The sequence below is a fragment of the Microtus ochrogaster genome, chromosome 2 (assembly GCF_000317375.1).
Source record: "Microtus ochrogaster isolate Prairie Vole_2 chromosome 2, MicOch1.0, whole genome shotgun sequence".
Lineage (NCBI taxonomy): Eukaryota > Metazoa > Chordata > Mammalia > Rodentia > Cricetidae > Microtus > Microtus ochrogaster.
Window position 1 is genome coordinate 89,206,373 of NC_022010.1, and position 15,973 is coordinate 89,222,345.

Genomic DNA, 15,973 nt, shown 5'->3' on the forward strand with positions numbered 1-15,973 from the left:
TCACTTACGTTTAAAGGCAAACAACATACTTAAAAATTACAAATCATTATAAATGTTGAATTTATATATCCAATATTAATGCTGCATCTGTTATTTTATAATAAATACAACATGTAAAGTCATGTTAATTCAAGGCATAAAATTACTTAAACTTTAATTTGATTTTCAACATCTATAATCCTTTAATTCTTTTTCTTTTAATTTTTTCCATTTATTGTATATCCTGACTGCAGTTTCCCCTTTGTATTTAGGCTGGACTCGTCAACCTATGAGTATGAGGAATGGGTTCCCAAATATCAGCCTAAGCATTAGGAGCAGGCCCTGGACCCACTACTAGAAGTCCCACAATAGACCAATCCATAAAACTGAAACATATATGTAGAGGGCCTAGGTCAGGCTCATGCCAGTTCCTTAGCTCTTGATGCAGTGTCTGTAACCTCCTATAAGACCAGGTTAGTTGTTTCTTGTGGTTCCAGGAATCCACAAGGATGACTCCAGATAAAAATCATAGCCATAGTGGAGAAAGTAAGTGAACTGAGAATCTCTTGTAATCAGATTAGTGACTACCCTAATTGTCATCAGAGAACCTTCATCCAGCAACTGATGGAAAGAGATGCAGAAATCCACAGCTAAGCACTGACCCGAGCTCCAGGAATCCTGTTGAACAGGATGGCAAAGTGAAGGATTGTATGAGTCGGGGGTTCAAGTTCATCATTAGGGAACCCTTTAAATCTTTTGATATTACTAGCTTCTAAAAGAGAACTATAGGAAAAATGTTGGTAAAATCAGCATCACCTATAAACTAGCTATGTGAAATCATAACAAGGTTAATACCTTTACATATAAAGATAAGTGATCAAAGTATCAAGTATGTAGAATGAGCTGGGGAAAGCTTTTTAGCACAACATGAAGGCCATAATTTATAAAAGTGCATTACATTGAAGCTTTTTATTAAGTAGATGTTTAGATTCTCTTGACAGGAGAGTAGGTGAGAATGAGAATCCATATGAAATGATGGTTAATGTTTATTATATTAACTGTAGTAAATATTTTAAAATATATGTTTCTCAGAAAATAATATAATTTGAATATACACACTAAGTTATTTTATTAAAAAGAACTAAAGTAAGATGTTAAGGTATTTTTAAGCCATTTTTATTTTGAAATGATGGGAAGAATATATGTTTATATACAAGTATAAATAATTACATACAAACTCAGTATATGTAATTATTTATTCATATTGTGTGTGGGGCCTCTTACCCCATATGCCTGTTGGTTACCAGGTTGATAGGGGAAAGAGGCAAATGGGGGGGGACAGATTTAAGTGAATCTGTTCAATTTCAAATACTCAAATTCCAGAGTATAAGAAATATATAAATAGGGGAGACTAGTAACAAACCCTAATTTGCATTTGGTGACACGCTCCTATCACAAGGCTTATTATGTGGCAGTCGGAACCTATAGCAGAGCTCTTACCACAAGTTATTTCTGCAGAGTTAAGTTAAAGACCTTTTAGAGACAGCTTATATATGTGGTCTCTCCTCCAGGCCCAGGAACATTCTCCAGGTAGCAGGAAGCTTTGCTGGATGGAGGGAGCCCTATTTTGCTGATATTATTGAGATAAGATGCGAGGCCATGGAGAGGTTGTGATCTCTGACTGATCAACAATATCTTCCAACAATATTCAAAGGAATAGAATACATGAAATATTTTAGAAACATGGAGGCTTTAGTTCAGGAAGAGTGAGCATTTTTCCCCATCTCTTCTCTCTAACCTACAATGGCATCAAGGAAAAGAACACTAAAGAAACATGTGGCATTTTAAATTTGAAGGAAAAGATTACTATTGACAGAAAACAACATTTAAAAAGTCAGCTTTAGCCAGGCGGTGGTGGCGCACGCCTTTAATCCCAGCACTTGTGAGGCAGAGGCAGGTGGATCTCTGTGAGTTTGAGACCAGCCTGGTCTACAAGAGCTAGTTCCAGGACAGGCTCCAAAACCACAGAGAAACCCTTGTCTCGAAAAAACCAAAAAAAAAAAAAAAAAGTCAGCTTTTACTAAAGCAGAGTCTGTAACTATCCTTTTGTACTGGAAAAGGTGTATGTTGTGTTCTTGTATACTTACTATATTACTATGACTAATAGTCTCCAAAGGAAACCACCCAAATGCTTATTAGAACCAAAATGAATGAACAAATTCTGAAATATTCACCCAATCTTATCCAGTATACTAGTATGAACATGAAAACTCAAGCTATATTTGGCAATCAGGGTGTTTATCACAAACAAAATATTGAGATAAGAAATCTAAGCCAGATAATGTGTAATTATAATCTCCATGGTCAGGAGGTGGTGATAGATTGTAATCTATTTAAAAACATTTCAAAATTACAAAAATACCACAGAATCAGACTATGGGAGAGAAGCTATCTACAGATGCCACTAATTGACTGGAATCACTATTTATAATGTGATTTCTTATCAAAAGTATAGTGACTGAGTGATGTGCATCAAGAAAAATATTTCCTCACCTATGTAGAGAGATTTTGTTTGCACCTGCTGGATCAAATGAGCTTATTCTTGCTTCTCTGACACAATTAATTCAGTGAAGTGTCTTTTTTTTTAATTCTTATATGAAGATCCTATCTGCTTTGCCATTGAGAGCAGAAAAAGGAAGGATCATCTGTGGCTGTTAATTTTTCTGTCATTGTAGTTCTAGCTGCTTCCATGTGCTGTGGTTATTATTATATTCCAAGAAGCTGCTCTCTGTGGTAGTGTCAGAAAGTGCTATTCAGACTACTGGTTGAGTAAAGACATCAATGGTCTTACCCAAACATCAACCCTACGATCTACAGTAACAAACTACCAGGCATGGTGTGCCTACAGGTGCAATAAGTTTCATAAGTATTAGTGGGATAATAACTGGTATCTTTTAGATGGAATGTTTTTTCTATAAAAAAGAATTCATCCCTAATACTGTAAATGTAATCCAAAACTCATGGCTGGGGAAATCATAGACCCCAAGAAGTAGCTCACCACTATAGTTTTGTTGAAGTAACAAGATGCAAAATGCCTTCTAAATATTTGCTGATCCTCACAAACACATGCTACTCTCAACTTAATCAGAGTGCCTTCGCTTAACTAAAGATGCTGATAATGAGTTTAGTGACCAATCCTAAAAAAAAGATATTTATAATTACTCCTCTTTGGCTCAGGGAACGTTATAGAAAGAGTGAAATAAAAATCTAAAATCTGGAATATAGGAATGAAAAGTTCAAAATGCTGCTTTTGGAGATGACTTAGCCACAATAATTATGATCTCTTAGTACCATGGGTGCTCATACTAAATCTATAAGGTACAGCTCCCACAAAAAAGCAGTGAAGATGGAAGAGATGCCAAAAAGACCCCACCCTTCCATGTTAAATCTTTGTTTTCCAATGGCTTCTGAGGAACATAATCTTCAATGTAACTACCATGAGTTTCCAATGTCCCAGTGGACAGTTCAAGCCATGCTCATGCAAATGTCCTTGATTAAAAGCAGTGGATTACATAAGAAAATACATGAATACAGGATAGGGTCATGTTGATCATCTGTAGTTCCTTTGACTACCTCTCTTCTGTCCATGAGACACAACTGTCAGATTACCTGGGTTACTTCATGCCTAAATACTCACCTACTCAGCCTCAATGTCACTATGCTCAAAAGAACAAGTAAGGGGAAATCACATAGCTTAAAACAAAACAGGAAGAAAAAGAAGAGCTATCACAAAATTAAGACTGATGGAAATATCAGAAGAGACAAACTAGAACCATCTATGAAAAATTAAAACATCTTGAAGAGGGCTGAAAAAATATCTCAACGAGAAATAGTGCTTAGTAGACAAGCATGAAGACTTGAGTTTAAATTCATAGCACCCATAGAAAACAAACAAAAAATGGCATACTTATAACCCCAGACAGGCATATCCCTCAAGTTAGCTTGTCAGTGAACATATACAAAACCAGGAGTTTAGAGTTCAGATCCTGTCTGCAAGAAGTAAAGTGGGAACGACTAAGTGGGACTCTCAACATGATCCTTTGGTCTTTGTGTTGATACTTTCAAAACCACATGACCACATATGCATATATTACACAGACAGCAGTATAACACAAACAATAAGAAAATATTTTGAGGTTAAATATTTTAATATTTTAAGTAAAAAGAAAAACTATTATGAGTGGAGGTAAGTTGATCAGGAAGATATATAGAGAATTGTAAACCATATAAAAACAGTACTAATCATATCGAACATTAGTAAAAAAGTGAGTTACTAAGAACAGTAGCAAGAGACTTTTGAAGTGTATAAAAAGAGATTCTGAAATAAAATAGAGGAAATTATAGAGAAGAGGTATTATTTAAACAAATAATGAAAGTTTTCTTTATTTGATGAAAGATGTGAGCCTGAAGATTGACAAGGTTTCCAAGTCTCAGCGAGGATTAATAAAAAAGGTCATTTACTTAGATATATCCTGATGAAAATTTAGAATTCCAATAGTAAATAGAAAGTCTTATATAAGCTCCTTTAAGAGCAAATAACTTCCACTTGAAAATTAATCTGACTAATGTTTCATGTATTTATAATATAAAACTCAGCAGTCATGAAATATTATCTATTAAGACAAAGGAAGCTAGCTCTAAGCCACTTCTCATCTGTATATGGACAGGAATAGCACTGTAGTCATTCATGGATTCAAATTATCACCAAGTTATTGAAAAAATAATCAGAGAATTACAATACTAAATCGACAATAAATAAGAGCTAAGACATTGCAAAAGATTAAGACGATAGTGGGAAATGATGGTAATGACTATTTCAATTTAAATAACTTATCTTAAATGATAATGTTGATATGGTTTAGAAAGTGTGAAAGTACTGTGGAATCAGATTTCTTAAAATAACTTCTCTTTAAAAAGAGACAAACTGTAATGGAAAGCCTGAAATGGATTTAAACAAAATCTAAGACCTTGAAATTAATAGGAATGGAAAAGAACAAAATGCAATTTGACTATCATATCTGGTTGAGGGGGATGATAAAAAGTAACTTTAATAACTATTCAATTCAAGTTCTTTTATTTTTCTTAGTAGTTGCAATTCAGTTTAATTAGTGGTAAGTGCATCATAATAAAACATGGCACTTTTCTGCTATGGTTAACAAATATAAGTGCTCTGTGATTAAAACAAGGGAATGTGTGGAATTTTGTGGATGTTAGTTTAAATGCTATTCAATGACTGCTGACTAGGGGATGATATTGCTATTTAATTGTCGATTTTCTAACTGGAAGTTCAGGAGACAGTGCACTAATAAAAACAAAAGAGAGAGAGATCAAATCTGAAGCAGGGATATACAAGTAATAAAAATGTGCATTAAAAGTAATAAAGCAGGAAGGTGAAAGGTAAAACATATGCTTTGCTGTTTAAAAAAATAAATGACACAATTCTAGAATAATTAGAGAAGAAAAGTGGAAACTGAAAATACAATGCTCACAAATGCAAACTGCTATGAGTGCTTGTATATAGAGGAAAAAGGAGACATTTTAAAGATATCATATACACAGAAAAACATCTCAGAAAAGATCTAAGCGATATAATTATTTATAATCAAAATATAAATAATTAAAACTGATTAAGAACTAGAAAGTTTGAATGAACCTATCAAGAAAGAACAAAGTTCAGGCTAGAGAAGTGAACCAGCAGTTAAGAAGAACATTAGCTATTCTTCATACAACTTTTTTTCTCACCTTTTCCTACCCTTTTGCTTCCTTATATGTAAAGCTACTTACTATTTGATCTGCCTGCACTAAACTGATCTAATCTCATTTTGCATACATTCTACTTCCCTTCATCTCATAATGCATTTTTTTCATGGCCCATGATTAGTGACTTGGCTTCCACATTATGTTAATTTACTTTCATAACACAGAATATTTGGATCTGTGATCCATATAAGTTAAAGAGTACTCATAATTTGTCTATCTAGACCTGGTTGACATTATTCAATATATTTGCATGGTCCACCAACTTATCTACAGATATCGTGGTTTCATTTTTTCTATGCATGAATAAAAATTGATTATGTATATGGACAATTGTGAAATGTTGTACATAATTTCTTTATTCATTGGCTGATGGACATCTAGGTGGAATTCATTTTCTAATTATTATAGAATATAGTCAAGAATCACTGAAAACAAATGTGCAAGTATCATTGTGGTGGGATAGGAAGACCTTTACATAGAGACCTAAATGTTGTCCAGCTCAATCATATGGTAGTTCTGTTTGTAGTCATCTCAGAAACCTCTAGATTGACATCCAAAATAGCTGTGCTAATACCATACTGATGCTGGGTGCTTACTGTGTTTGGAGAGCTACCATCATTCAGTTTGAAATCAATAGCAATCAACCACTCCATTTCAGTAAGACAGTGATATCCATTGGAAAAAAATCTACTGTTTTCTTATCCCTTGAAAATATGAATAATGTATTCTCTCTCACCTTACATATGAAGACATACTAGAAGAATAAAGCAACATTTTAAGTTTCAATGCACAGAAATAATAAAGGTAAACTATATCTTTCTGATAATAACTAAAAAATGAGATACTTGGACAGAAATTAGTTCATAATACTTTCTGATCATGATTTATTATGCAATGCCAAGTACAAATTAATTGCTAAACCTCCTTCTTTCAATTGATATTAAATAACATTATAAGTCCTCATAATTATGCTAATTACAATCATCAGTATATTTTGAGTGAGTATATTATACAACCATTAACATTAAATGATTAAGATATTTTCACTTTCAGGAAAAGATAATATTGTTACTTATTCTATTAAATAAAATTGTTTATATTCCTAATTTGTTAGAATCATACTAATAAAAAGAAAGTAAATATTTGTAATATGAAATTTAAAATAAGCTGACAAATATATGTATATATACATATAGGATGTATGTATTACGTATGCACACATGTGTATATGTTTAGCAAGAAGGAATGACTTATTTTCAATCAGAGTTTAAGATGGCACAATCCTACATATATGCATTCTTGAGTCTGTTGCCATTGTCACTATGAAGAAAATGCCAACTTCTGGGGCCAGCACAGATATATCCAGGCCAACTTTCATCATCCATACCTAGCATGGTCTTGAAATATTGGTACAAGAAAACATTTCTCCATGCTGATTTGTTCAAACAAGGTATAGTGAAGGCTCTGTCTTCTCAGGCATTCTTTTCGCAGGGATTCCACTTCAAATAATTCATTTCAATGCTCTAGATCCTAGAGCTTTTGATGCTCCGGATCTCACTTTTAAGAGACATTCCCTCTTGTTGCAGTGAAAACAACGATGTTTCTCATTTATGGCACCATTTTCTTTAACAATTACAGCTGTTTAGTCTGCATCCACTATATCTGCAATGTCAACATGTTTACAAGTATTTCTTCATAAAAATCACATTTTTTTTCATAGTGTCTTAGCTACAGTCTTGGCTCTGAATTCTCATTATAAGCCGGTCTATGAAGGGGGATTATTGCTTAAGTTTTAGGCTTAAATTTATTTACCCTCACCAAACAAATTAATCCTTCTTCTAAATTTAGCTTCACTCTAGTATTCAGAGGATGGAAAGAACATCGCAAGGCTCCTTGCCAGAATGTGACACAAGTGGCCACCAGTTCAATTCTGAACACAGTCCTCCTTTCATTTTGAAACCTAATGAAGCAAGCCTTCACTGCCTACATTTTTAGAACAAGTTTCTTTTCTACAAAACTACCAAAATGGTGCTATCACAGTAAGCAGTGTTTAAAGAATACTTGGGCTCCTTTGTAATCCAGAGTTCCAAACCTTTCAAGGCTCCCACAGTCTAGGTCCAAAATTCTGCACATACTCAGGTTAATTATAAGAGCAATAATCCCACTTTTCAGGGCAACTTTTCTTTGACAGTTGCTTTTCTTCTCATTATAATAGAAGACCAGAACAACTTAAGGAACCCTTAACAATTTGAAGGAATATTCTTCCCTGTGCCAAAAAGAGGAAGGCATGGTAACAAGGGTGTAGTCACTCCTTTCATTTCTCAGTGTCTGTGATTAGTTATTGTGCCTTATTTATTAGGATATAATGTTGCCTAATCACTTTTCACATATGTTTACTAAGGAAGAATGAAGTACAAAAGATAATTTTCCAATAAAACCATTTTCCAAGTAACATGAAACTAAACAGAAAATAATTTTTATAATTAAAATGTCTAACAGGTACTTAATAATGTTTTGTTACTCTTTCATGCTATTTGAAAATATATGACACTTCAAAAATAGGCATCTGGTTGATATAAAATAAATGATATTATAAAATGATTTAAAATAAATGATAAAAAATTCAATGATTCTTTTGTACAAATTAAAGTCATGTAGTCCATTAAAATATTAATATTCATAAATATGATGCTTATCATACATGATAAACATTTGCATTGATTTTATCCTTGTTAATTTTTTGTCTGTGTTTTTGTTTGGGATTGCAAATGCAGACTGCTAGTTCATTCCCTGCCTCTCAGACCAGAATAATCACACAGAAACTATATTAATTATAACACTGTTTGGTCTATTAGCTCAAACTTCTTATTAACTAACTCTTACATATTAACTTAGCCCATTTCTAAAATTTTATTTTACTGCAAAGCTTATGATTTGTTACCCCTTGCTTCCTGGGTGGCTACAGGGCATCTGCCTGCCTTGGTCTTCTTTCCTCCTCTATCTCTGCTAGGATTTCCTGTTGCTATATTCTGTGTCTTTCTTTTAACCAAATATAATAAAACATTTTCACAGAATAGAGAAAGGAATGACACATCATGGATATTTTTTTTAAAAAAGTCTAAGAATTAAAGAGTTCATTCACAGAAATCAAATGCATCCTAAGTTACCCCTGTGCTTAATCTGTGATATAACTAGCAAAGTTCATGTTATAAATATAGATCCAGGATGTCAGGTGAGTTGGTCTATACCTTTAGTCCCAGCACTTGAAAGACAGAGGTCCCTGTGAGTTTGAGACCAGTTCTGGTCAACAAAAAAAGTTCAGGATAGCCAGGACTTTTCAATGAAGATACCCTTTCTCAACCTCCCCAACCCCAAATTGATTCAGGTTAGGTGTATTCTCTGTGATTGTCCTATATTTGATATTTCAGTAGTCAGTAAAATAACACTAAATCCGGTCAACCAAAATGATGGTCTTTGCAAGCCTATAGATAGCATCATACTTTGTTTAAACTAGGTTAATATATTTTTCTGTGAATATTGAGGGTGTTCTATGAAATGCCAAAGTAGTATCACTAACTCAGTAGTTACTGATGAAACATGTCTTATAAAATTTCTACTTTGATGTTTATTTTACTGTCCTATCATAATTATTTAGATAAATGTATTTTTCAACTTCCTCTATTGAAAATTTGTTTTATAACAATAAGACAATGACAATTCAGAAAATCCCCTAACCTAAAGCCGGTTAACTTAAATATCAGGGAAGTATTCATATATGTAAATTCACATATTAATTAATTTTCTTAACTACAAAATATGTCTATAAATTCATTGTATTTGTTTTTTAAGTACCTCACAAAACTATGTTTTTTAAGTATAATATTTTTATTTCCTGATAGTCAATAATAAAATGACTTTGTACAAGTAAGTCTCAAGTTTGGATTATTCAAAATTGAAAATTTAGCTTTTATGATATTGGATTTGAAGGCAAACAAAGTAAATCATATGACAAAAATGACAATGTCTTTAATAGTATATTAGAAAATTTATTTAACTTTTTTCCTTTTGTATCCATCGCTGGATCACAGTAGCCAAAATTAAGTTCAGTCACTTGGTGACTTCTGACCAAAGAAAGAAACACAAACATTTCAATGCATCTTCTCACATTTGGAGAAAGATCATGTCTTCTCCTCCCCCCACGTTTGAAAGAGCTGGGAAAGAAGTACAATGTTTGATCTATGCCCATCTGAGGGAATAAAAACTTTCAGGTTGTCCAATGATACTACAAAGGGCAGCAGATTGGCAAAGTAGTCCAAGTGTACAGAAACAAATATTTCATTTACATTGAATGGATCCAGCAAAAAAGGGTAATAGCACAACTTTCCATGTGGTCATCCACCCCAGCTAGGTACTAATAACAAGGACAAGGTGGGACAAAGACCTCAAAAATATCCTGGGAAGGAAAAGTCAAGTCTCGACAAGTAGGATAGTAGAAGAGAAAATACAAGAAAGAAATGATTGAGAAGATGCATAGGTAGGGGCATCTTATACACAGCTTTCACTAAAGACTGCTTAAGTAAAAAAATGTATTGAGTTACATAGCTCATCAATTTTTAAAAAGAAATTTTCTGTTTGAGAATATATTTAGTAAAATAGAAAATTTGTGATTAGAATTTCCAATTTCTATCATTTCATTTTAAAGATTTCTCATAATTTTGTTTGTATATTTATCTAGTGTATGTCATATATGTGCAGCTATCCATAGACAACAGAAGGAGAAGTTAGATGCCTGAAACTGGAGTTACAGGCTATTGTGAATCATCTGATATGAGTGCTGAGTCCTCTGGAATTTTTGTCCTCTGGAAGAACAAGTGTTCTTAACCAGTAAACAGCCTCTCCATCCTCCTTATGCTAGACAAGAATTCTACCAACAGAGTAACAATATATAGCATAATCACACTTTTATCACATTAGGTTGGTCTGCTTCATACTATTTAAAAACCTGTATTGATACATTTTTATCATATAAAATCTAAACATCATTCATATTAGGTTTTGCCTTTTTTTTTCTATTCCAAATACCAAGGTGACACACCACATTATTTTCACTCATTTCTTTAAGTTTCTGTTGGTTGTGAAAATTTACATTTAATGTCTACCACTAATGAGAGAAGATATAAAAAGAAAGTTTTCTTTAAATAATATTAAATAGTAAATTTACTAGAACTGGGCATGTTTAGTTAGTCTTAAAATATTTTAACCTCAATTCACAAAGGAATTGATTAGTTTATATAATTAATAGAGGTTAACCTATGATAGCACATTTGTAAATTACAATACTATGTCTATATCATGGAATTTGCATTAGTATCTGTCTGTATTGGGAGGTGTATGCTATGAATATACTACTCTGGTGTCAATATTATTCAAACAGGAATATTTTATAAATGAAAAGCATTATTAAAATTATCTCAGAATCATTCTATATGTTTGGAAAATGGCTAAGGCATTCCTTTTGTCTATCATTTACATTATACAGTACCATTTCTTTCAGTAAGAGTAAAATGTGCATAATATACTATTATTTCTGTAAAAATAAATATGAATAAACAAACTAATACCAAAATATTCCATATATATGTATTTATATTAACATGAAAGTGTACCCATGTGTTTATATACATAAAAACAAGTAAATAAATTTTCCAAAGTCTAAGGAAGAAATAATATTGTAGACATGGTACTCACATAGGTGAGAGTCTAATCACAAACAGTACAGGCACTAATGAAGAGTCACGTGATCTCTTGGACTAGATGAGGAATGCAAATGAAGCTCATTCTTTTAAAATTAAAAATTTTGGCCATTCTAATGTATAAAATAGAATCTCAGAGTTGTTTTGATTTGAATTTCTCTGGTGGTTAAGAATGCTGGGTGTATCCTAAAGTGTCTTTCAGCCAATTAGATTCTTCTGTTGAGAGTTCTCTATTTAGGTCTATACTCTATATTTTTAATGGAATATTTGTTCTTTTGATGACCAATTTCTTGTGTTCTTTGTATGTTTTTGAGATTAGCTCTATGTTCGATGAGGGGTTGTTGAAGATCTTTTCCCATTCTATAGACTGCCATTTTGTCTTTTTGACTATGTGTTTTGCTTTACAGAAGCTTTTCAGTTTCAGGAAGTCCCATTTATTAATTGTTTTTCTCAGTGTCTGTGCAAATTTGAGATCCCATTGTATACCTGCAAGAATGTCCAAGATCAAAAACACTGATGACAACTTATGCTGGAGAGGATGTGGGGCAAAAGAAACACTCCTGCATTACTGGTGGGGTACAAATGGGTAAACCCCATTTGGATATTAGTATGGTGAAACACCTTCCTCAAGACCTAGCAATACCATTCTTGGGTATATACTCAATTTATGTGGGTTTCCCCTTTGTATGCCATGAATACCATTGATTAATAAATAAATTGTCTTGGGCCTATAACAGAGAAGAACAAAGCTAGGTGGGAAAAAAAATAAACTGAACGCTGGAAGAAAAAGCACATAGTCAAGTTGCCATGTTGCCACCAGAGGGGAGAGACACAAGCTGTGAGCCGGAGGATTGCAGATAGGCCATGAACCTTGTGGTAAAATATAAAACAATATAAATGGTTAACCAAAGATATAAGAGCTAGCTAGCAATACACTGAAGTGACTGGCCAAGCAGTGACTTAAATAATTTGGTTTCTGTGTGATTTTTTTTTTGGTAGTCTGGGTGACTGGAAAACAAACAAACAGCCTACTACAACAAACTGGCACCCAACGTGCCTAGATGGAGAAAACTAGTGCCTAGATGGAGAAAACTAAGCTGAGTGCTGGGAGAAAGAAGGCAAAGCTGGGAGACACCATGAACTCCCAGAAGGGAAAGATGAGAGCTGCCAGCTGGAATCTTGCCAATAGGCCACAAGCCTCATGGTAAAATATAAAATAATGGAAATGGGTTAATTTAAAAGATAAGAGTGAGCTAGAAATATGCTTAAGCTATTGGCCAGGCAGTGATTTTGATAGTTTCTGTGTGATTATTTTGGGTCCTGGCAATAGGGAACAAACAAGTGGCATCCTATAATAAATTGGCAGTGTAGTTGAATAAATCCACATAAAACCTAAGAAAGCTTGGAAAGGAATTCTAGACACTAAAAAACAAACTTTCACTGCATTTTTTTCAAATGGACTCTGCTGGCTGCAGCTCTTTTAAGAGAGGTCTTCCTAATTCAACAGTAGCCAAAAAACAAACAAACAAAAAAAAAAAAACAAAAACATAAACAACAAAAAAAACCCATGGTTTCGATAGCATCTTCCAGAGTCATGATTCCAGCATTAACTCTACTCTCATTTTTTGGAATATCTGGCTATAGAGCATGTAAATGTATTTTGTGAGCAGAATGCTACAATTTGCTTAATGGCAACCAGACTTGCTGTGTGCCTAAATATGGAGCAATGTACATGCCTCTCAGAGGCAGTGAAAAACTCCACCATGCTGACTGGGTGGAGCAAGTAGGTAGGGCCATGTTGGTCCTAACCACTCCTACTTAGCTTTAAAAAAAGGCATTTCTGGTCAGAAAAAAATTACAAATACGCTATAGGACAAATTCAGACATAAAAGACCTTTAAACAAGACACTGTGTATTTTTAAAAAAATGTACATAGGCTTGGAAGAGAGAAGAAAAAGAGTATAGATAGTTATAAAAGGTTGTAAATAATTTATAAAAAAACAAAGTCTTTAAAGAGACAGAGTACAGAAGTCATAGATTAAAGGAGTAGAGATAATAAAATAAATATTAAAAAGTAATAGAGTAAAACAAATAAGCTACAAAGATGGAATATACACTAAGAGTCTAGATTACATGTGTGTGTGTGTGTGTGTGTGTGTGTATGTGTGTGTGTACTGTGCTTTCTTTAAATTATTTGACTGTGAAGGAATTAAGTACAGAGAGTCATTTCAGTGTATCGGCTGCTAAAATAAACCAACATAAAGGTATCTTTACTTCAAAATTTGGTTCTAATGATTTGTTGCTTTGGAAAAGAGGTTCTTTTTTCCCACAGAGGATGAGAACCCATGGAATCCTTCCAGACTAATGTGGTTTGATGGATCAAGACCCCCAGAAAGGTCACTATGAAAAACCTCAAAATACTTCACCCAACAAAGAGCAGGAAGAAGTTTGGAGATAGCTATGATCATATTTCCAAATATTGTTTATAAATATGTGTCTACATTTAAAGGGGGACATGCTATAGAAATTTGCATTGGTATAGATCTTGGTTTATTGACACAAAATTTAGGTCAATTTTGTTATATGTATATTTCTGCTCTTGATTAAGGTATTGTGTTTGTGCAGCTCATTTAAAAATGAAATGTATAATTAAGAAATACAGGTTAATAGATAGTCATCTATAATGGTAAAGCTTGTAGTCATGTTAGGTTTTCTAGATGTACATATATATATTTAAATGGATCTATATTTTTCAAACCTTTCAATAACTAACAGAATATGTCACTTAAAATGTTTTCAGAACTTAGGACTTTTGATAACAATGAAATACATATGCTCCTGGCAGCACCAATCTATTTCAAGTGGATGATGGGCATTGAAGAGGCTCCTCATGGAGTTTGATAACCATTTGGGCAAGAAACTCTTCCTGCCTGGACTGTTTGATATTATGCTGTATGAACTTGATATGCAGGAACCACACAGAAATGATTGCTAAACTTGACTAAATGTAAGATTCTCCTTTATGGTTCCTGCTTCATGAAAAAGTCTGCTAAACATTCTTCAGGACACAGAAGAAAGCAACTGATGGATTTTGCCATTACAAGACAGAACAGATCTTCAAAATTCCTGCTTCATGGAAAAGTCCACTGGATACTATGGGCCTGTAGGCTGAAAATTGATGCCTCAATGATATAGAAGAACTTTGAGTGACTGTCTAGGCAGCAAGATTCTCTGTCAATTTTAGAATTTTGGAAGTTGCTCACAATGCACTTCCTGTTTATATTCTTCCTGTTTATATTCTTCAGGAGTCTTTGATGGAGTTAAAGAATAGATGGAGTTAAAAAAATACTATATTTTTCCATTGTAATAATAAAAGATAAAGTAGATAAAATATTGTAACTGTAATTCTTGCTTGATACCTGTCTTGTTATATGTTCTGTATATGATATATGTGTTGTTATTATTGGTTAATGAATAAAGAATCTGTCTTGGGTCAGGAAGATCAGATAAGAGATAGGCAGGAAAAACTGAACTGAATGCTGGGAGAAAGACAGCAGAGTCAAAAGACAGCAGGTAGCTACCGTCAGGAACAGATGCACCAGAACTTTACCTGATAAGCCACAGCCATGTGACTATACATAGAATTAATAGAAATGGGTTAGTTTAAGATATGAGTTAGCCAGAAATATGTTTAAGCTATTTACCAAGCAGTATTTGAAATAATATACCTTCTGTGTGGTTATTTCAGGCCTGAGCATCTGGAAACAAACATGTGGCCTTCATATAGCATCCAAAGGATGCTCAATCACACCACAAGAACATATGCTCAACTATGTTCATAGCAGCATTGTTTGACATAGCCAGAACAAGGAAACAACCTAAAGGCCTTTCAGCCAAATCAAAGGGTAGTTGTATTTATAATTTTAAGATACCACCATATTTACTATAATGGTGTAATTTACATTCTTTGCAAAATTGTGTCTGTGCTTGCTTCTGTTCATAGCAATCCCACCATTAACTACCTTTCACCATTTAGATAATAAGTATCCTAACCTGTAAGACTGTATAATCTCAAAATGGGTTCAGTTCATAATTCATTGACAATAAAAAATTTTCAAAGGATAAGCTTTCATAAATTTAAATCTGTCTTTGAATATTTGGGAAAAATGCATTTTGTTTTTTTAATTTTTGTTTGATTTTTGATGTTATTATTTTATTTATAAATTTAGCTTTTATTGTATATACTTTGCTATAATTATATAGTCTTTTTCTTTGAATTATCTTTTTACATGGGTGAAATGAACTTTACTGATGGTATTCAAGACATATTAGAGTTCCCTAAATCCCTTCCCTTCTGGATTTTTGGGATGGAAATTGTGTGAGGCTGAATGTTGTAACCTCTCCTTTCTCTCTTATTCTTG